The 25,330-nt window shown below is 31.5% G+C and overlaps 1 long non-coding RNA gene across 1 annotated transcript; it reads left to right on the top strand.

Moving 5' to 3' along the window:
- The first annotated feature begins 394 nt into the window (after positions 1-394).
- On the top strand, positions 395-25,037 carry LOC143052603 (uncharacterized). Its single transcript, XR_012971169.1, has 2 exons — positions 395-451; positions 23,433-25,037. It is a non-coding gene; the product is annotated as an uncharacterized LOC143052603 (long non-coding RNA).
- The last annotated feature ends 293 nt before the right edge of the window (positions 25,038-25,330 follow it).

A 25,330-nucleotide genomic window follows, 5' to 3' on the forward strand; every position in this document is an offset into this window, starting at 1 on the left:
TTGGAACATGCATTCTATTTATAATGGAATGCATATAAAAACTTCTCAACATCTCCCAAGCAGTCATCAAAACACAATGATAAAAGCTTACGTGCCATTTTAGAAGATGTATACTTTCGAAAATTGTATTAATATACCTATTATCAGAATAATTTTAGAGACCTCTACATTTTACTTTAACATTAAGTAACTATCATCATATTATACAATATAGTTTGTCATTAATAATAATCTTCATTCAGAATGTAAAAGATAAAAATAAAATTTATCTAACGCACGAAGTACTTTGGAAAATCCTTCATTGAACCACGTGTTTAAACTTCTACTATTTCGAAATCAATTATTGGTTTGAAATTGTACACGTGAATGGTAGATGACATGCCTCTTGTCAATAAAAACTACATGTAGATTTTATAATTTAAGCATTCAATTCGACTAGCCCATTTAAAAGGTAAGGGTTTAAAGGCTTTTTTTAGTTTTATAAATATTCATATTTTTTATGATTGTTGACATGTTTTAATAAGCCGACTTCTCTTTAGGCACGAATTGCCTGCACCAATTACAGTACTATTGATTCAAATTTGAATGGACTCAAAATATTCATAAATGATAAGTCTCTACAGTGACAATAATCGATATTAATAATTGCAGTAATGCAAATGAAGATTTTTTTTTTTTAAACTGATTATGGATAATTTCCATCGGACCAAACATGTACTTTGATGTTAAGAAAGTAAGTAGTTATGAAAGCTCGTAAAAAATATAATTCAATTGATTGTTAATTATCAAATCAGTTAGAATTTTTCTTTAATTGTCAATGATTTATAAAAAAAAAATCAAGAAGAAAACTGAAAAAAAATGTTGTCATCAATATTTATTGCCTGTAAACAATCTTAACATTAATAATTGGGGGTGGGTTGGGGTGGGGGGAGGGGGCATTACCCAAATATAATTTATCTAGTACCTGTAATTGGCGTTGAACCTGTTCACTATTACTGCGATTATTTTTATATCGGTTATCACATTTGTCTCGACACCGGGCCTTTTAAAGCTCACTATATGACCTTTTTGTTTTTACACACTAGTCATTTTTGAATCCGTTACAGCTTGCTGCTCGGTGAAAGCCAAAAGCGCCGTGTTGAAGGCCGTACTTGGACCTATAATTGTTTACTTGTTCACATTATGACTTGGATAACGAGTTGTCTCATTAGCACTCTTGTTACATCTTCTATATATGTTATGATTCTTTTCATTATAGAAGTCTGTATAATGACATATAATAGCTTAAATCCCCTTCATTTGATCTATGATGAATAGTTGGTCCATTCAGGAGGAGTCGATTAAAGATACTAACTAGCTCTGAGGAAAAGTCAAAACGGGAATTATCTAAGCAAATTGCAAAATCAAACACATCAAACACATCAAACGAATGGATAACAACTGTCATATTCCTGATTTGGTACAGACATTTTCTAATGTAGAAACAGATCGATGAAACCTGGTTTTAAAGCTAGCTAAACCTCTCATTTGTATGCCAGTCACATAAAATTCCATTATATTGACGACGATTTGTGATCAAAACAAATAGACATAATATGTAAAAACATGATGGTTTTCTCAGTCAAGATTGTGTAATGATCTTAATCACTACAAAACAAATATGTAAACAAGGAAAACAAAAAAGGCAAAGCACGTTAGTCAAAACGAAAGACAAGAATACACATTTTGGATATATAGACAATAATAGTGCATTGACTTGACATATCAACGATATAATGATGAGGCTTAGAAACGGGGAAATGCGAGGCTGCTGTTATTATTGTCTTTATACTGCAATCTAAAAAAAAACAATTTCAATTGTTGTTTCATACGTTAAGGTTATTTATTTGATTTAAAAATTGGAAGAAATACCCTTTGAAAAGGCCTCACATCATGCTAGCGGAGAAATATACCACACAATGAAATTTACATTTACCTGTTAAAACCAACACTCGAGGGTAAACGAAATCGTTTGAGTATGGACTTTAATATCAACCATAAGCATAAAACATAATGATTTATACGTTGCAAACAAAAATATTAACATATTAAATATGTTTTTCCAATAATTGCAAAAGAAACAATGTTGAGTCGTTCCACGTATCGTTGTATGCATTTGAAACAAGAACAGGTTGAAGAGGTCAAAAAATAAGACAACGCGTGACCGAACGACGCATGGATTAAACGAGTGCGCAGCACGAGTTTAATCCATAGCGGCGTACGGTCACAAGTTGTCTTATTATTGATATTCAAATACGGCGATTAGTTATACTTTTTATTACATTGTCAAATGGCTTTTTTATGAAATTAATGTAGAACATGTAAGGGACTATATGTTTTTCCTACGCATTCACAAGTTGTTTTGATCCGACGTTATCGACGTCTTGACAACGCCTATTGTTGTATGACGTCAGAGAGTGAAATAACCACGTTTATATCACATGTGAAATTATCGGTTTTTATTTAACTGGGAAATCAATGTAATTTATTGCAACCAATGTAATAAAGAAATATATCATGCTTGGAAGAGTTTTATTTTGCGGCTGGAGAAATGTTACACTTATTTCGTACAATTAAAAATCTTTATTCTGTAACATGAAACAAATATCTTTTACTTTGAAGATTTATTTTTGCGGCTGGAAAATATTACCCTTATTTTGCACAATTAACAATCTTAATTTACAATCGGTAAAATGGAACAAATATCTTATACTTGGAAGAATTTTTTTGCAGCTTGAAAATGTTACACTTATTTTGTACATTTAACAATCTTAATCGACAATTGGTAAAATGAAACAAATATTTCATACTTGGAAGGGTATAATCGAGAATCATGTTTTTTTTCTTCAAAAAGCACATGTTTAATGCAAAATAGGCAAGCATCATAACTCCATTTAGCAAATATATTTCGGAATCATGTTGTGGACCATTACCTTTGATGACAATATTACCACACAATTTGAACTAAATTACCAAAAAACGCTTGATGTAAAAGTTAATAGGAACATTTAACTTCCTAAATGTATCACTTGTGAGGTTTGAAAAAAGTATACTTTATACCAATCGTTGTAAATAATGAAAGAAAAGGTTATTTTTGTAAACGTTTCTCTTTATTGTGCTGTGATCATGTTCCCGTGATTGAGGCGTATACTTCGATGTCTTAGAGCTTTCAATACATGTGTCCTATAATTTGTTGTTTTGTTTTGTTTATCTGAAATTACCCGGTGGTTATGTAAATATTTTTTATTTGATTGTGTATTTTACAGTGATAATGTACGACATTATTTATTTGAAATCTTTGCCAGTCTATCTTTTGAATGTTAACATGTGTAACATGTCATATTGAATCAAGGTGCTTCCCGTTGTCAGTATTGGATTTGGGTTTGCACTCGAATTATAAATTTGACGCTAATCTACAATAATAAATACATATACCATCCTGTTACAATGAAAATAATAGCGCCAATGGCCCTATTTCTCAGTGACTTTGTTGGTATGTCAAGTTCTTATACAAAATACATACCGTATCTCTTATTCTTTGCTTTTACATAATTAGAGGTTGCCTGTAGTTAAGCAAATTTTGAAAATATGATGATAGCAATAAAGACATATGTATGAAAAGGTACTCTGTTGCCCTTTATATTATGAAATTAAAAGGTTTACCTCTAAACAATCATAATGTACATTAACACATATTGGCTGTCTGGTATGGAACGCCGGAACTGTCTTATAGTGTAAATATCTAATGTGTTCTGTCGTTTTGTCTTTACGTCCTGTCGTTTCTTCTTTATGTTATGTGCAAATGTCTATATTTCATGACACGGCATCTCTGTGTTATGTCAAATTAGTTATTTGTTTGGTCAAACAGTTGTATGATATGTCATTGCTAAAGTTTTTTGTGTACAATATGCATTACATCATGCTTTAACTACTATATATTCTGTGAATACTTCGAAACTTTATGATCAACCACCTTTACATTCTCTCATATTTTATCTATGGTGTCTTTTCTTCTTTTACGTATGTCAGTTAATCTCAAAGGAAATTGGTATGCCGAATGTTATAAAGGCTTTGCACCGTGTCAGGAAATAAAGGCATCTGCACATAACATAAAGAAGAAATGACAGGACGTATAGGCAAAGCGACAAAACACATTAAATATTTACACTATAAGACAGTTCCGGCGTTCCATAGATATACATTCATTACTTACTATCAGGCGTTGAATAATCATCAGGGCCGTAACTAGCCTCTTCAAATAGTGAGGCAAAATATATCGGCGAGCGGAGCGAGGCGAACATGTTTTGACGAGGGGTCTTGGGGCCGCTCAAGGCCCCCAGAAGCTCTGAGAAAAATAACACAAAATCGTGCATTCTGAGCGTTTCCCGGATTCTTTCTGACATTGAAACGCAATTAATTTTTAGCTTTTTTTCGACAATATTCTGGTCTGAAAGCAAAAACATAGATTCATTGTAATTTAAGACTTAAAGGTTTTATGGACAACATTAAAAGACCGATATGCAAAATTTGTAATTCTCATAATCATTGATACCGGATCTGTCTGTCTGTTTTAGTCTAGTATTGTGCTTAGACTTTGGTGATATTTTTATGACTAGATTGAAATATAGTGACAGTGCAGTATTATGCTTTAAATACTAGTACTGCCTAAGTCGACATTAGGGACCATCTTTACCCTGTTTTACGGTATTAATGATTCTTTTATTGTTGAAGACTCTCCAGCAACTTTGACCAAATGATTGATCATTAGTATTTTTTATGCATTGACTTTGTGTGCGATTAAGTTTCGTGCACAATTACTCCATATTCCTTTATTTTCTGTAAAAGTGTCTGAACATGACTTAATGCAAGTTTAACCCATCAATGGAAATGGTCATACGGCAATACATTATTGATTTTTTTCAAATTATTTGATACCGGAAAATTGGTGACCTTACTTTAATTTAAACCATGTCAGCTATCTAGTTTTATCAACCAAAAGAAGCCAGTTGTGATATCAAATTCAATTCTCCATGCAGAAACGACCATTTTTTCTGTGTCTTGTATATTCTTTAGATATTTTCTCGCACAATATCTGGACATCGGTGGGCATGCAACATTGCAAAACAACGAGTTTAGAAATGAAAATCAACACTCAGACTATTGTCATAAAGTAGGACAATAAATGAGCAAAAGACAAACCCGGGACACAGAAGTTCAAACAATAGACCATCACCTCTGAAAACTAAAGTAAAAAAGAAACATGGATCACGAAAAACATGCAGGGGCGACACCAGAAAGTGAAGAGAACTTGCTTCTTGTTAGACACTTTCCGTGAAAACAATTTGATATTAAGACAATCTTTTGTTTAATTTTTTTTTGAAATTTCTAACATGAGGCATTTGCCTCATTTGCCTCAATGTAGTTACGGCCTTGAATCATTCCACATTACGCGTTATGAAATTGACTTTTCTGTTCTATGGTCGGGTTGTTGTCTCCTTGACACATTCCCCATTTCCTTTCTCAATTTTATTTTTCTTACTAGAGGTCGTCTTAAACTTGTAGTGAGCTCGGGTTCTGTTTTTGGTTCGTTATTAAGACCAACATGTGACTTTTAGATGAGGAACTACAATATTAGCAATATCCCTTTTGATTTTGCGTGGCCCTTTGCTTTCAATGTATTGCCTTTCTGTCATGGATTTATATTTCATATCCCTGGTCTTTCTTTTCGATTTTCATTGCAAGTGACTGGAATCTGCAGACTATTCAGTTTTTCACTCGGAATATTTATTTTTTTATTTTTTCAAGTTTAACTAATTGAATCTGTTGATGAAACAACGAAAAGTTAGTATTTTTATGTCCTCCTTATTTGGTTACCTTTTTGTGTCACTGATACAAATAGCGTGTGCAAATGTTTACTACTGCACCCCATTCTCTATGTGCTATTTTTACCAACTAGATTCAGACAATGATCTTCATAATAAGCTGTTATTTTAGACGTATACTTCATATAACATTTGTTTTCAGTAATTATGGCAACTGGCCATTTAAAAGCAGATCAACCATGCAAAAGTTACAGTATTTTTCTCCTGGGAAAGGCAGGAAGCGGTAAAAGTAGGACTGGCAATAGTATTCTTGGTAATCCAACTGCCTTTGAATTCGGAACTCCAACAGATGATTGCACGGTAGAAACAATCGAACATCAGTCTGGAAAAACAATTCATGTGATCGATACGCCATCAGATGCTTCAGCAGATCAAAACATAAAAAAAATTCAGAAAAAGATCAATCAGTATAAATGCAATTCCATCCCCATTTTCATATTTTGCATTCAGATAGGAAGATTTACAGAATCTGATAGGTCTGCTTACGAAAACTACAAGAGTTTGAGTGATTGTAAATCTGATAATTCTATTGTCATTTTTACAAGCTTCGATAAATGGGAAAACGATATGAAAGATTCACAAATTGAGAATCCTGATTTCAAAATTTACCTATCCTCTTTATCGCATAGGAACGCATCACTGGTGCATAGTTGTGGTCGTCTATGGGTTCCTTTCAATAATCGATTGAAAGGAGAAAAAAACGAAAACCAGGTTTACAACTTACTTGAGACAATAGACAAAAAGTTGAATACAGTCTGTCAATCTACACCGGAAACATTAAAGACGCTTTTTTTTGGACCAAAGGATTTAAAGGTTTGTGGAACCGTTCCAAGTACTTGAACACCAACACAGATAAAAGAAGATCAAAATCAAATTATAGGTGTGCATAAAGGAGTTGCGAAATTTAACAAAAATCATATATGTTAGAGTAAAATTCGATCACAGACGATAGCACTAGACATCGTTACGTTGTCTGGTCTTTTAAGTACTGACCGTGACCTATTCCCGATTGTGACTGTTTTGCAGAGCGTGACTTCTCATTGCCATAAGACGTGTCACAGTATTTTGCTATCCGACATTCATGTATTTAGTTTTGATTTTGTATTTGTTATACTGATTCAAAAATTGTTAAATGTCTTATTGTTTGTAGTTGTAATTTTAACTTTTTTAATTTTCTATTCGTGTGTGAGGGTAAAGATAATTAATCACAAAGTTTATTGATTATATTTAAGTTTTGGGCTCAACTTACACGATGTGTTTGGTTTACAGTTTGATTTAGAAAAAATACCTACATGGCTAAATAATACAATAAAATTAATTATCTAATTACTAACAACTTTTCTTTTATATTAGTATTGGAATTTTGATTGTTATTTAATACAACAACCTAATCTTCAACTATATTCTATTTTTTTTTAACTATTTAGAAATTTACCTGGGGCGACACTTTTGTGCGTCGATCTAGTCGGTTGACAAACAAAGCGTAGTTCGACTTTGCTGGTTTTTTTTTGGTGCTGACCTGGTTGTTCGTTTCTATTATGGGCCGACACTAAGCCGGTCCATTATGTGATATGGGTTTGAGATTGTAACATTAGTGTCTGCGGATCTATCTTATCATTTTCTGCTGTAAATGAACTAAAAGATTTTAGGTCATTGAAATAAATACATTTTTTAAATTAATTTTTATATAAGAAGATGCCAAATATTTATAGAAATGAATGTTCATTATTTTATGATGCACAAAATGCGTGGCTCGTATTTAGGGATTTCCGACACAAGGTTATTTTTACAAATGTAAAGAAGGTATAATGTTCTTACACTTGATTATTATATATACAGTTTTTGTTATTTAAAAAAAATAATCATAATACAGATATCTTCACTGTCAACGAAAACGATCGCAGGAGTTTTTATTGGAAACATGTTTCGGTAACTGAAATTGAATTTCAAACCTCTCATATATCCACTTGGTGTTAATTTATACTTTTAAATTTTACTGCAAAAAAACAGATTGAAATGAAAACGTTTTGTCAAGGATTTATCAGTTTTTACGAAAAAATCATTTGCTATTTACATAGCCGTTTTTAAGTGTATCGTTTACCCAATGAAAATATGAAAGAATGGGGAGTAAATGTACATGAGACAATATTAATATCAATACAAGGTAAAATCCAATTATGGCAAATTTTTATTGTTGTCCTTGATCTTCATGTCACTTTAAGGTAGCACAATACAAAGATTTTTTAACTCCCAATCAGATAACTTTAAACTGATGTAATTCATTTCATCTTTCTTTATATTTTATAAATGAGGTACCAAAAGAAAGAAGAAAGATTAATCTTTCAAATTGTGATAATTTTATTATGACATAATTTTACATAATCAATTGTTATGTAATTAGTTGCTATATTATGATGTTCACAATTGAATGAATTTAGCGTCTTTGTTCTTCATAGCATCCCAAAATATTTAATAGATTGTTGTACAAGACAGCTTGACCTCCGCAACTGTGTCTCTGATTTCCAAAAACATCAATAAAACAAATTGTATACCCAAATGAATTTAGTGATCTCTTATGAATTTATGTTGCAAACTTCATTGAAGATTTATGAGAGAATGAAATACAATAGGAAAAATCTGAGACACAGTTTTGGAGGCCAAACTGTGTTGTGCAAGAATCTCTAAAATATTTTGGGATGCTATGAATAACAAAGAAGCTAAATTCATTCAAGTAGGGACATGACACTATAGCAACTTATTACATAACAATCAATTATGTAATAATAATGTCATAATGAAATTATCAATATTTGGAAGATAAATCTTTCTTTTTCGTTTGGTACCTCATTCATAAAATTTAAAGAAGGATGAGTGGAAATACATCAGTTTAAAGATGTCTAATTGGGGATGAAAAATCTTTGTATTGTGCTACCTTAAGGCATTCAACAATAATCAATATTTCTCATAACTCATAGTAAATTAATGTTGACCCTTCGCATCAATTTGAGCAGAATTCACGGTGTTGAATGACAAGGGTCCTGATGAAAAATAAGGTTATCTTATCTCATATTTCACATACGTATGTGACTGATTAAAGCTTGAATTATAGTCCAAATTGTAGATACTATTGAGGTGAAAGGCTGCGATTAAGTACACATCTAAGATTAGAAATACAAATAATTTGATAGTCAAGACTTTCAAAATCAAGCCATGAAAATGAATTAAAAGATATTCCATTTCATTAACTGCGCTTAAAAGGTATTCGATGTCATCAACTGCACAATTAAGTTATATCTAATTGCATTATTCTAACTAATATGATTGGACCAATTCTGGCAATTGAGGATTAAAGCCATCACAATATACAGATTGTTTATACAATATTTTGCACTTTTTTTTTTACACCAAAACCCTTGATAATTCCGGCCCAAAAATTTGGTTTGTGCACATATTTACTCTCTTGTTCTACGTGCACATCGAGTGCACTCGTTAGGTTTGTGTAGAAGACACACCCGTCTATCGTAATAGATTATAGGCCTGGTAACTTTAACAACTATTAGCATGTTGTAATATTCTATTGTATTGTTTATTAGTGTATTTCTCTATCCTTAATGTTTTTACAGTTATTTGTAATGTAGTCCTGTCATGTGATGTTGTCATTTTAGTGTTAGATTTAAAATTGACATGGAGGCGGAATGATTGGCAAGCCACAAAACCATGTTAAACCCACATTTTTTGCCTCTTAAAATGACCTGCATCAAGTCAGGAAAAATGGCAATTGCTATCTTATAGTTTGTTTCTGTGTCAGTTGTATTATCTTTTGTTTTGTTTTGATACACTTTAGTATTTCTGATGTTTTCTTCCTACATTTGATGTGTTCTCTCAGTTTTAGTTTGTAACACAGATTTTTTTCTCTAAATCGATTTATGACTTTCGAACATCGGTATACTGCTGTTGCTTTTATTTCTTAACGCGAATTGTATTCAGGACAAGCAAACCGAACTAGATAAAAATATTCTGTTCGAAAACATCTATGACACAGTCAGTATTTTTACACAGACATATGATTAAAATGACATACATTAACTTTGCTCATCAGTATTTGCAGTTCTATTAAGAGAAGACAGGTAAAATGTCTTTTATTAAATGTGTCGTGTAAGTTAGATTTCTGATTTCGTTTTCGTAGAGCATGTGGAGTATATAAAACCATAAACAAATTACATTTTCATTTAGTTGATTTATTTTATATCAATCAACGTCACCTTGATGATTTTTATGCTTTTTTTTTAAAAAAAATAATGAAATAAAAATTTTCGGAGGATATTTTCCAAAAGGACACTTAAACAGCCCTAATTAAACTTCTCAAGATTTTGATATTTCAGTTTCATGAAGGACATATAGACGAATTTAGCCATATTTGACAATGTTGGACACAATATTTTATAATTTTATAGTTGATTTGGTCTCTTTCGATTCAATCGCCACTGATGATTCATGTGCAACCGAAACGTGCATCATAAGCCTGGTATTTGTGATAAGTTTTTTTTCATTTAGGAAACTCTACTATGTTGTGATGTTATACTGTTGTTTCCGGAAAAAAAGAAAAGGTTTGCTACTATTTAAACGTTTAATCTCGCTGCAATTGTTTGTACCTGTCCTTAGTCAGGAATCTGATGTACAGTAGTTGTCGTTTGTTAATGTAATTTATACGGGTTTTTCGTTTTTCGCTTTTTTCGAATATAGATTAGACCGTTGGTTTTCCCGTTTGAATGTTTTACACTAGTAATTTTGTGGCCCTTGATATGTTGTTGTTCGGTGTGAGCCAAGGCTCCGTGGTGACGGCCGTACATTGACTATAATAGAATGGACATTCTATTGCCATGAAACTTAAACTGTCTTATTATTCCCGAATCCTAGTTCATGCCATTAAAATTGGTCAAGTCTTTCTATCATATTAGGCATTGGGACACATTTATCTTCCTTGATTTTCGTTGTCACTAATGTAGACAGTGCAAAATTAGCCAATTATTTTTTAAAACACTTTCCAAATCTAATTCTTTATATTCTATGAATAAAACAATAAGTAGAGGGATTAAATTACATGAACAAAAATGGGACATGAATGCCTAGCTATAGTAGTGATTTGTTCCAGTTTGAAAAGGTAAAAAGATAATATGTCTGAAGCTGTCAAACTGAATAAAAGACCCCTTTAACACAAAATTATCAATTTTTTTAGTAAGAGGCGATAGACGTTTTTTACCTTGATATGATTTGTTCAAAAATAGTACCATTCACTGTATATTACCGTAGTATACCGCTATTCAAAAGTCCTAAATCGATTGAGATAAAACAAATCCGGGTAACAAAACTAGAACCGAGGGAAACACATCAACTATTAGTTGAAAACTACGAAACAACAGAACACTGAAGTGCAACAAAAATCAATAAATAGTAATTTAAATTTCTCTAATTTCCGGTTGCTGCAAGTAATCTTAAATCGTGACATGATATCTTTTGTCTTTTTGTTATTCTTAATTTCTTAAACTGATTTTTACAGTATTTCTTTTAATGTAATGCTGTGACAAATCCACAGTTTTATTACCAGTATATTATAATATACACTATAAACTACATAATTACATATAACAAAGCTAAAGCGTATGCATTAATGACTTATCAGAGAAGCGTTCAGATATATTAAAAAACAATTTTCTAAACTTAAAAATATATTTAACTCTCTTTTGGTTTTTTTTAAGTTGCAGCTGTTAAATGTAGGAAATCATCTATAAAAAGGAATGTATTTCATTCAAATATAGCTTTGGTTTGATAATAGTTTTGGTCTGTTGAAATAATATCAGCTACTTGATGTTTCTATTAGATTTTTTCCAAATTATCTGTGCTCGGGCTTCATTAAATGTTGTCTAAAGTTATGATATTGTAAAATAGAATTGTAACCGTGTAATTGTATGTCTAAAAAGGGTAGACTAGTGGAACTGCAGACAGGATATACAATTATAGAATAAACGTATTTCAAGTAAACAGGGGAAAATGTCAATGTCAACGCTTTGAAATAAAATGGCAAATGAATTTGTGAACGAATAAGAAATATAATCAAAATTTTAAAAGAAGAATTAGATTGACAAGACATTATTTCTTAAGGCTTTTCATTGATAGAATAATGCTTTTGTAAATGCCATTCAAACTACCAATAAGTGATTTAAGGTAATGACATTTTTTTTTCATTTTTAATATTTTCAATTTTTGAGGGGTTTGGGTGTACAGAAGGATTTTGAATAAATTCAGTTATTCCTGTATTTTGAAGGACAGAACAATAGTTCTATTCATGTTTCAGGCAGGATAATTTTTTTAAAGTTACACTTGAATTGTGGTTTTGAAATTCCTAAAAAATATGATATACTTGTCATAAATTATCAAATGACAAAGAACAATATTTCAATAAGAAAAAGATCATTGTTAAACTAGTATATTTACTTGTACCAAAGAGTTGTCAATATAACGGAATTCTATGCGACTGCCATAAAAGTGGAAGGTTTTGTTAGCTATACTAGTCAACAAAAGCAACGATACAAAAGGTTGATCTCCATGATTAAAAGATTCAGACCAAATTGGAAAGTAAGAAATACCATGTTATTGAACACAGGTGTCATGTATATTTTGCGGAAAATAATGAAAATAGTCAGCAATTAATTTCGAAGATGAGATTTAAGTTTTAAAATATCTGCAAAGGCATTCAACATTTTAAGTAGACCAAATTTAAGTTTAAAGTTTTTCAGTTCTAATATCGATTTATGAATGTTTGGGTGCATATACGATTTTTGAAATTGAAAAATAGCAAAAAAGAATGAAGTCTCAAAATTTGCCTTAAATCAATGGTTTTGATCAATAAAAGAGATTGTTAAACGTGATATATGCCTTTTTGTGCTTCTTTGTTACATATTAACTATATAAATATCATGATAGCTATTAACATATTTGTTTGTTTTTATACTGATTGACATTATAACACAATGATGACTGCTGTACCCCTATTTTGACATTTTTACCTGTTATGTATCCTTTTTTCACGCATCGTTGTCAATATTATAGAATTTGGTGCGACTGTCATACAAGTGAAAGGTTTAGCCAGCTATAAAATCAGGTTCAATCCACCATTTTCTACATAAGAAAATGTCTGTACCAAGTCAAGAATATGACAGTTGTTATCCATTCATTTGATGTGTATGAGCTTTTAATTTTGCCATTTGATTTTTTCATTTTGAATATTCCTCGGAGTTTAGTGTTTTTGGGATTTTACTTTTTGATAAGGAAATAACACTTTGTAAATATAAGCACACTTTGTCAAATATTAACCTTTGTACAGTGTATCCAATTTCATTATATTTGGAAAATACATTGTCTTGTATCGTTTCTTTTGTTGACTGGTTCATGTTTCCAAAAACAAGTTTTATTCACCATTTTCTGCATGGAAATGCCTGTACCAAGTAAGGAATGCGACAGTTGTTTCCATTCGTTTGATATGGTTGAGCATTTGACAAGGGGCTTTCCGTTTTGAATTGTCATTGGAGTTTGGTAGTATTGATTTTTACTTTAAACTTAATATCATGCTACAATTATTTATATTGAGTTTATTAGTATCAATTGTTATTCACGGTGTATTTGCAGTGACAAAATGGCGTCCGGTTCAAATGATGACTTCGGAAAGAATTTAAACATTTTGATTCTAGGAAAAGCTGGATCTGGTAAAAGTAGGACTGGAAACAGTATTCTTGGTGAGAAAAATGCTTTTGTCTTTGGTGAACCAACTGAAAACTGCAATGTTATAAAACGCGAACGATTTGGAAAAAATGTTAACGTGATTGATACTCCATCTGATGCTGCATTACATCCAGAAAAGTTACAAAGTATCAGTCAGATCATTGAAAAGGATAGCATATTCAATTCTTACACGGTTTGTTTAATCTGTGTACAAATAGGCAGATTTTCAGATGAAGATCTACAGACGTATACAAAATATACTGAGTATTTTGATGATAACTTGCTCCAATTTTGTGTCGTAGTTTTTACAAATGGTGACAAATGGGAAAACGATATGAACGACAGAGGTATCCAAGATCCAAATTTCAATTCCTATATTGAAAAGCTTTCTGGTCCCAGCAAAGCTTTGTTACATAAGTGTGATGATAGATTTGTCATGTTTAACAATCGGAGACAGGGGGAAAAAAACGACAAACAAGTGGAACAACTTTTAGGTCTTGTTGAGGAAATATTGCAAAATAACAAAAAAACAGGCATTCCACATAAAATGTTCGACTTAGCCAAAAGCACCTTAATCATCACAAAAGCAGCATCATCAAAATCTGTTTCCACTGTGGTCACAGGCATTGGCTATTTAAATACAGCAATCGAATATTTTAAAAGTGATAAAGATATAAACATGACAATTTCTCCAAGAGATAGTGTAGCTAATAACAAGCCAATAAATGAATAAAACTGTATCAAACTTTTCCAGCTTTACTGTTACATATGCGGGATATTCTGAAACAAAATACACAAAAATTTACATATTGTGCTTAAAACCTTTGTACAAGATTTGTGCTATAGAAGAGATAAATATATATAAAACTTTGTTTGAAATATCTCACTTTTTATTTCTGAATAATGTCGGTTTTGGTTTACTTCTTACATGTTATTGTATATAACAAAACCACGTCGAAAACAACTAACCACGTAAGTGATTACGGGAATTCAAAAACTAAATGAGTGAATGTTTGCTTTTCTACATTTGAGAAGGGGAATAGTAGGGACACTTATTTGATAAACATTTTCACGTTTTAACTTTTTTGCGGTAGGGTTTTGTTACGTTATCATAAACAATTCAGTAAAAAATTAAGCCAAGTTTTGGAAATGCCATGTAAAGTCGAATAGGACATCCATACAAACTGAATGAACCAGAATAAACCAAAACATATGATATACAACCGAACGACTGAAAATACTCTGGTTGCCAGATTTAAAAATTTACGTTTAGACGTTGTCAATATTTTTTACATATGGAATTCACAATACATAATCCCTTTGAAGTCGTGATTTTCTTAAAGTTTCTTCATTTATTAAACAAATAATTGTTTTTTATAATATGTAAACAATCTTCAGAAAAAAAAAAAGAAATGACTAGAAGATAAGGTTGAAGTTGATAGATTGATAAACTATATTTCGTACAAATAATTAACTTCAAATTTCGATCTTGTAGAATAAAGGGATTAATTTAAAACTAACTGACATATTTTTGCAAATACTGTTGAAATTGATAAAAAAATCTATTCGAGTTTGCCAATCCTCTGTTTATATTTCTTTTTGTTTATTCTGTCAAGTCGTCCCTCATTAATGAACTTTTATTATGTTAGAAAAAACGTGTTTTACTTAATAATATTTAATAATCAAAGATACTAGGCTTATATTTAAATACGCCAGACGCACGTTTCGTCTTCATAAGACTAACCAGTGACGCTAAATTCAAAATGGTTATGAAGCCAACCAGTACAAAATTGATGAGCATTTAATATGTAGGGGGACTGGGCATTGACAAGACTCATTTACCTTTTCGATATTTTACTGTTTGTCCCAGGAAACAAGGTCAACATAATTTGTTTTGTCTATATGTTAGTATTATTTATATTGCTAGCATTTGATGTCAAGGACAATCCTTTTAATCACTTATTTTATCTTATATAAGATCGGGTCAATTTACGTTTTGAAATTGTGTATTGATACCTGCTTATTGTTTGTTGACCTGTAAATGTACGTTTTCATTTTATTGTATATTAAGTTGCTGTTGTATTGATGTAGGCATGAATAAAGCACCTCGTTTTATATTAATTTTGAAGATGGAACATTAACAGTCACTTAACTGATTTTTTAAAATGTTTTTCCATAAAAAATCAAATAAAAAAAAAACATTAAAGCAATTGATTGAAAAAATAATATAAAGTTTTGGCTTTAATCATGTTAATACTGTTATCAGATATTATTTTGGTACGAATATCTCTCTTATACCTTACAAACCGTCCATTATTTGGAATGCTAAATGTGACATCATAAACCGAAGCACACATATATCCATATTTGATGGTCCTTATAAACGAATCCTACTGAAAGATTTCTTAATTGATCTCTGTCATTATAGTATGTCTCCTCTTTTTTCTCTAGATTTCCCTCCAGTAAAATGAATACACAATAATTGGTTGTTTATTTCTGATTTTAAAATGTAAACAGTGTTAACGACAAGGCACTTTCAATCACCAAAAAAGCCAAACAGAGAAATGACTTTGTTAAAGTTGGTTTCAATATTAGTTTCTGAAGTTTCGTTATATATACAATTCAATACGATTAAAACACAGATCAATATACTCCTTTTGTTAACCCAGAAAAAGCTGAATTAAAATATAAAACCTTAATACCATGGACTAAAGTACAAATCTTGTTTCATATTTGCCAAAGTGTGCAAACAACCTGGTAGGAAATTTGTTATTCGTCGAACATTTAAATTCGTGGTTCACCTGTACCCACGAAAACCACGAATATTGGTATCTAACGAATAATAATGAATCCATAGTAGTTCGTGCATTATAAACGCAAATTAGAAATTTGGTTTAATGAAATGTGTAGATTTTGGTCTTAAGGTGGTATGGGTGTCTTTCGCCATCTTGGATTTTAATTAGCAAACAGAGATTCTAAGGTCCAGATTTTAAAAACGTACAGTGACCCTATCATTTCGTAATTTGTTTTGCAATTCTATCATTTAGTTTAGTTTCCAATAACAAAATGGTGTATTTTCCTGTATAATCCATACACAATGTGCCATTGTGTCACAACCTGTAGCTTGAGAAAATGCACGGTGACCTATCAATTTTATTAAGTAAACACCAACTACTGAACAGTTTGAATATATACTGAACAAATCTAAATGATTGCAAACATATCGTCTGAGTAATACTGACTTGTTAATCTGAAAACTTACTGAAATACTTAAATTATTTAATATTTTATTGTTCAGTCTTTAAGAGCTATACAATGTTCACTTCATACCAAATTGGTGTTTTTCAGAATAAATAAATAAAAACAACTTTTAAGTATTTGGCACAATTTTTTGGAATTTTGGATCATCAATGCTCTTCAACTTTGTACTTGTTAGGCTTTATAAATATTTTGATATGAGCGTCACTGATGAGTCTAATGTAGACGAAACGCGCGTCTGGCGTACTAAATTATAATCCTGGTACCTTTGATAACTATTAATTGAGTGCAGCTCGTCTTTTTTTTCTTGTATGAACTATAGACTATATTGGCCAGGAAGACCGTCATTAACTAAATAAAAAGCCGAAGATAAATAATAAGTCACCCTCAAACACAAAAAATACATACATGTACGTTACGTCAACAAAGTTTATCAACAGTTTGATAGTTTCATAGTGACACTAACTGTGCCCTTTTAATATCAGCCTTGTTTTTGTACTCTTATGAATCACAGTTTATGACTAAATTCAGTAAAATCCCGTCGAAGTTGCTTTTATGATAATTTCAACAACTCTTACCGTTATCTGAATGATATTTTTCGTTTAATAATCAAGAATTTTCTTAATATACTGCCGAAATTTACCCAAAATCAAATGTAAACGGTAATAACTGTCCTTTTCTAGATTTCAAATTTCAGTTTAACACGGAATTATTATACTACAAATAAAAATATGACAAAAGGGACGATTTTTCGTTCCCTATTGTTTTTTTGCATGGATTGTGATGTTCCTATGGCACCATCTAACGGTGTTTTTATTTCACAATCCGTTCGCTATAACTGTGTCTATTTTGAAGTTTTTGAATTTAATGATCGTAATCTAGTATGTATTACTGGAAAATGATTAAGTCGAGGATTCCGTTACCACAAATTACTTAAAATCTTTACTAAATTCTTCCATAAATATACAGATATGGTTTTGAATTCTGTTCAATGAATATTATTTTTATTGGTATCAATATTGATTTTGTTATCAGTAGATTAAAAGCAAACAGAATATTATTGTTATATACATATGCACATGCATGGATATGCAATCTGTTAATGGCTGTATCCTGGCATTGCACAAGGTCATGTTTTCCCCTTACTGTTAAGGACGTCTTTATACCCTGATTTCCACTAACTTTGTCTTAAATGTATAATTTGTTTAAGTTGTTATTGGCTTTGAACTAGTTGTCAGTATCTGCGAGTACTCTCAGATCTGTACTAAGTGTCTCTATCTGTTGTTTGGATGTTCAAGTACCCGGTCACGTTGACTCTGTGTTTTTGTAAGGTGCAATACTATTTGTATCCATCTGAACGTCAAGCCTTTTCAACTGATTTTTACAGTTCGTTACATGTTGTACTGTAACATTACTGTCACAGGGTTGGAATCCCGCTACATTTAAAACCCTGTTTCATTTTGTATCTATGTGTCTGTCTCAAGATGTCTTATTGGATGTCAAACCTCATCTTCTTTTTAAATGACTAGTAAGAGCTGCACATTAGGCACTTGTCTCTTGTGCTATTTTTTTTTACGTCAAATTTGTTGTACAATTACCGTTAAATTCGTGTTATTCTTGAAAATGTTGACTCCTTCTTGGTACCAATTCGTAAGTGTCTTTCGGTTGTTATCTAATTTACGTTTGCCTTACATGTTATTTATGTGACGTTTTTTTAGACAAACACTATATTACATATATTATAAAATTCTGTTAAAAACCCAGTAACTAATAAATTTATGACGGTTATAAACTAAATTCAACAAAATCAAGCTTGCTTTAAATTATAGTAACCAATGTTTGGTAGACAATCCTTTTGTATGTTATCTTTATATAACACAGATATAAGAGTCCAATAGTAAGTACTTTGATACTGACATATTTGATAACAAAGCTTTTTTAGATTGTGCATTTAAAGTGATAATGAAATTTGGGTTTATACTCCATCAGGCAAAGTTCAAATTATGTTGTACTGTTATACCACTGTCCCAGATTAGGGGGAGGGTTGAGATCCCACTAACATCAGTGGTTGTCGTTTGTTTATGTGTTACATATTTGTTTTTCGTTCATTTTTTGTACATAAATAAGGCCGTTAGTTTTCTCGTTTGAATTGTTTTACATTGTCATTTCGGGGCATTTTATAGCTGACTATGCGGTATGGGCTTTGCTCATTGTTGAAGGCCATACGGTGACCTATAGTTGATAATTGTTGTGTAATTTTGGTCTCTTGTGGAGGGTTGTCTCATTGGCAATCATACCACATATTCTTAGATTTAGATGGATTTAGCTTTTTTTTGTTATATAGGTATTCAACTTTTTAGGTTCTGATACATCCTGGGCTCTGACATATTCAGTTTTGAGCGTTTCTAATGATGAATTAAATTCTGAAAAGTGCTATTGACGCATGGAATTATAACGTTTTGTTCTCAAATTTTAAATTACGCTACAATAAGAATAGAACGTGAACCGATACATTTTTTGATAAATCAAATGTATTTTGGTTATTACACTTTTATTCTGAAATTAGATCAAATTGACGTATTACGAATTCCATTATAATCTCTCATTCAATATAAGTGTATATTTCTATTATAATTTGATTATTGGGGAATACGTGTATATTATTGGTCGATTGGTCTTCCGGTAGTTTCTCTTGAAGTTATTTATACTTTTTATGATAGACGATTTTGATGGAACTACTTGTTGTAACCAATGTTAACAAGATTGCGGCGAGGATAACGCAAACCAGCTCAAAGATAGAAATGTAAATTTGTACTTCGAGTTCGTCGTTAAATTACATAATAAATAAATTCATTTGAATGATTATAAGTTTATGTAGTTTATTTCTTAAAATTAAATTTTAAAGATTAATAGTTACAATTCTTTAATCTTGTATCTTTCACTTTTGGGGTATCCCTTCTAAAAAACAATAAGCAGAGGATTGAGAATAATTTGCTTGAAATAAATAGGCTATGGAACTCATTAAAGCCCAATAAACCTCTTGGATAGGTCCTTAAAGAACTTTTTGAAACCAAAATTTCTATAATGGACCCAATTAACGGTTTGAAATCAACGTCAAGAAATATTCTTGTATACTTTGCTGTTGTAAGCAGAGCTCTAAAGCACGACATCTGAAATCAAGAGATGGGGTCAGTTACCTTATGTGTGTTTTTGTGTTTTTACTTTATACCACCATTCCTCATGTAAAATTAAAAAATCGTCTTAAAGAAATAATCTGCAATGTTTTGCATTTTTTTTTTTTTTTTTTTTTTTTTTTTTTTTTTTTTGTGGGTAGGCATTTGTTACCCCCTTAACAAAAAATTGTATAACAATCTAATTTCAAATACAAATTATTCTGTTCAGCTAGTTTTTCAATGTCTTTCACTCGCTGTTCTGAGTAGAGAAAGTTCCTCTTATCTCTGATATCTAACCAATGGTCATGGCTTCTCTTGACATCCTTATAGAAGGCCTCATTGACTTGTTTCTCTATCAGTCCTTGTTCTTTTAAGGTTTCACAATTTGCTTTCAGTATTGTTGTTTCTCCTTCCACTTCTTGTAGGTAAATCTATTGTGGAAGGTCTAGTGTGATTTTTTGTATTCTTATCTCCCCCTTTTTGTGTTTGCGGCGTTCCTTTCCTTCTCTACCAGTTGTCGATGTACCCTCGGCATCAATAGAGGAAGCGGGACCTTTTGGCGATGATGTGGCTGTTGGTAGTGGAGGAGCTTCATCTTTCTTAGAGATTAGCTCAGCCGGTGCGTCCGTTGCCGAATCTGTCTCTATTGGTTGAGCGGTATTGCCTAGCTCATCAGATTTGGAGGAGTCATTGTCTAACATTTGAGCTAGAGTTCCAATCTCTGCAGTTGACTCAGACTTTTTGGCCAAATATGCCCTCAGCCTGCGGTTATTCCTTTCTGAACGGGACTTTGATGACTTCTTTTTAGGTGGTAATGTCGACCTCTCTCCTTCCGCTATCTTCCCTGGTGTCCATTTTACTGTAAGTTTGTAACTTCCATTCCGAGCTGATAAAACCCAGTCGGCGGCTTGGTGTTCTAACAAATGCAAAATGGTAAAGATATCACCAGATAATACGGGCTGTTGTTGGTGTGTTTCACTGCCATCATCAGACATTATGAGAGTTTCCAGGACATTATGTAAACACGTCCGTCCAGGTGAAAATCTACTCACTCATGCAATGTTTTGCATACTAAAAAGGAAATATACTTCTTCAGGTAATTCAGGGGAATACCACCATTTTGAATTGTACAATCACAGTAAATAATCGGTCTAGTTCTTTGCTCAAATCTGCAAATTTGGAGACAGATTTACAATTTATTGATTACACTGTTTATCTATATAAAGAAAACTTAGTTATGCATTGCATTATCCAAAATGTTTAAACAAAAACCAAATATTTGTGCTTTTAGAATTAATTTGTAAAAGAAGCTATGTAAGGGGAGATACCTCTTTCAAAAGTTTTATAACATTTATACTGGACATTAATGGAAATTTTCATTTTTTCTTGTGGCAAGAAAACAAGTTCGGTGACACCATTTTTCTTTTTGTTTTCTTAAAATATATTATAAAACCTATCTTCTCATATTTCATTTTAAAATTCTGTCTCATAGATTTCTTTTTATGAAAAAAATGTGTTTTTTCATGAACAATCTAAGCAAATTTTGGCAATTTCGAATGACTCGTACCTTGAAAAAAAAGTAAAATCACAAAAATACTGAACTCATAGGAAAATCAAATCGGAAAGCCCCTAATCACAGAAAAATAGCGCGATGACCCATACTTTTTATCTTTAAAAAAAAAAAAAGCAAATTAAAATCTTCATTTTGGCAAAGTATAAGAAAATTCTTTTTTTTTTCAATACCACTGAACTACCTTAAATATTATTTTTAAATACCGTACGGCATAAGATGGTAATAGTGAACAAAAAAATAAAATATGCTAAACCGAGGAACATGTGATCAGTAGGCTGGAGTTTATAATTGACGGAATAATTTGTTGATTTTGAAAGTAGACTTTTTTCCCCAAAATGTCGTCATATCTATGGAAACGAAGTGTCCTCTCCTTTCCGACCTCTTCTTTTATTTTATGAGTCAGAGTGCATTCAGACACTTCAGAAACGACTAAATAAAAAATCAGATCATTTAATTTCACAATCAAATATATTGCTGATGTCCTTTTCATTAACAATCCATACTTTTCTGATTGAGTTCCATTGATCTCTCTTCTAGAACTAGAAATTGAGGAAAGAACAGACACAGTTTCCTCTGTCTCATTTTTAGACTTATACTTTGGTATGATTGGTCATCTTAGTAATAGCTTTAATGAAAAACGACACGTCTCGATTGTAATTTTGGAATTACTTTATAAAAGTAACAGTATCTGAGCAGAAATTTGATGAACCAGGGTTATTTCAAAGAACGTCTCGTCCTTTTTCTTAAAAAGTTGATATGAAGACCTTATTGATAAATATTCCATATTAAGTTCACAATTAGTACAATTTCAGCCCTTGACGAATAGTTTTCAGGTATTGACGTAGATTATCAACTTCATTAATCCCTGAAAGTGACCTCCCGATTCAGACTTATCCCTGGGTTTGTACTCACATGAGCAATACGGCAAGTGCCATATGTAGAGAAGGATATGCTTACCGTTCTGGAGCACCTGCGAATTATGAGTTTAAATCTTACTTTGGTATCTTTGACAGTAGGTTATCGATTCAAAAAAAATATCGCATGATAATTCTAGCGCTGTGTGACCTAATACTCAATAATGATGTTTAAGGAATGTTCATATGTAGTATACCAATTTTATTTTCACATGTTTCATATTCATCTTTTAATTTCAATCATAAGCCTATTCTACCACGATTTTGTACTGCATTACGTGTTTTGTTTTGTTTGAAACCTAGTATGAGGTATACGGGTATTTAATTGGTAAGATCGAAGTTATGGCTTTTTATGAAAACCACATTATCATGATGATAATTCTAATTTTCTGGCAATTTGCAAAGGAATGAATATAAACAATATATAAAGTAAATATTTACATGTACTTAATCACAGAACGTACCAAACATTTTTGCAAAAAACAATGGCAAACCAATCAGTCGAAATATAAAACACCGGTAAGGGACAAAATTATGTTTAATATCAACGTCCAGATAGATATTTTTTACTTTATTTTGTTCTTTAATAGCCTCATTTTCCGTCACGTTCTTGTTTCATTTGCGTTTTCTATAAATGATAAAAGTTATCATTATCAAGCTAGAAACTATATATCATCTATCATTTATAGCCATCACCAGATGCAGGTGATAAAATTCAATAACTGGCAATAAATCCTATGCTTTATGTAATGTCGTAGCATATTGTTTATTTGAAATAATGGATATTGCAAATAGATTTTTTATTTGACATTTTCAGCTAAAATGCCATTTTTTGGAAAACCTGCACCACCCAACGAGTTTCGATTTGTATTGGTAGGTAAAACTGGAGCGGGAAAAAGTAGAGTTGGGAATACTATACTAAATAAAAAAGCATTTACATTTGCTCTTGATTCTAAATCAGTTACAGCAGTGTGCAAGTTAATGAGTGCAGAAAAACGCTTTGGAAAAAAGATTGATTTGGTGGACACACCAGGTGTTTTTGATACAGAAAAGGACAATGAAACGATCCAAAAAGAGATTTGTAGATGTATTTCACTGACCACACCAGGTCCTCATGCTATTCTGTTTTGCGTTCAAATGGGTCGATTCACTGATCAAGAGATAGATGTTCTTGAACACTACATTAAATATTTTGGACAAAATATACTGAACTATTTAATTTTTATATTTACCCATCTTGATTCCTGGAGAGAGAGTTTTGAAGATAGAGATGTATCAGTCCCATCTGAAGAAGTTTACATAAAATCGTTACCTGAAAAGGCAAAATCCTATTTAGAAAAATGTAAAAACCGTTATATTTGTATGGACAACAGAGCCAATGAAGTGGAAAAGGAAAAGACCGTCAAGAAGCTGATCGAAAAAGTGGAAGAAATGCTTTCCAAAAATGGCAACGCATGTTATACCGATACAAATTACGAGGAAGCAGAAAAAATACTGCAGACAATGATGACTGTCAATAGTATTCGCGACGAAATTAAAAATAGTGAATCATTTGTAAACAAAGTAAACCTTTACCTCAAACTTATGTTTCAGAAAATATACTTGAAGGTGAAGAAGTAAGGACCACTTCCCCTGTAGAAGTCTTCATCATATATTGCATTGAATGACAATTATTTTTTACTTTCGCTTATATAATTTTGTTTCCAGAATGTAGAACTATAACTTTTCTCTACGTAGAATGTTTCAAAAAGAAGGGGATGAAAGAATTAAGCCTCTCTGTCATGGTAAAAACCCGAACAACATAACCCTCGTTATACGATATGATACGAAAAAAAAGGAGCCAATAACACAATGTGCTGTTTAATAAAAACGCAATAACACGGATCCCCCAAACCTCGAATTAAACCCAAATACTCCAGAAGTTCTCGTCAATACCCTCAAGTGCATGCGACATAACTGAGCATTTTCATAGTTTGTGAAGGTCTGTTTATCTCATAAATGAAAAATATTCTTTTCTGTAAATGATCATGTGGATCATAATTTCAATTACTCACCCAATTTTGTTAATATAACGGAACTATAAACAATTGTTTACATCTTAATGATTTAGCTTGCTATGAAATCAGGTTTAACTCGCCATTTTCTTCGGAAAACACGTGTACACATATATAAGTATGACAGTTGTTTCCAATTCGTTCTGTTGGTTATCAACGTTTGATTTTAAGTTTGTATGGACTTTCTCTGTTTGTACTTACCTGGACTTTTGTATTTTGAAATACTTCTTTAATTAGAGATTTACAGAATTTTGAAACAATTCAAAGTATTCATTTATTAGTTTTTACATAATTCTACTCATTTTTTTCTAACATACTATTTTTATGACATAAAATCAATTAATAAAGAAATTATGTTAAACTTTAAATGTCCTTGTTACTGCAGAGTCACGATGTACTATATATATATTGGAAGATGTGGTATGATTGCAAATGAGACAACTCTCCACAAGAAACCAAATGACACTAAAATTAACAACTATAGGTCACCGTACGACTTTCATTTATAAGCAAAGTCTAAACCGCAGAGTCAGCTATAAAATGACACACTATCACAAATGTAAAATAGTTCAAACGTGAACACTATAACCATAGATGATTGCTTGTAAAGCTAGTTTCAACTCACTATTTTCCTCAGAAAATACCTGTACTAAGTCATAAA

Source organism: Mytilus galloprovincialis, chromosome 11 (genome assembly GCF_965363235.1).
Source record: "Mytilus galloprovincialis chromosome 11, xbMytGall1.hap1.1, whole genome shotgun sequence".
Lineage (NCBI taxonomy): Eukaryota > Metazoa > Mollusca > Bivalvia > Mytilida > Mytilidae > Mytilus > Mytilus galloprovincialis.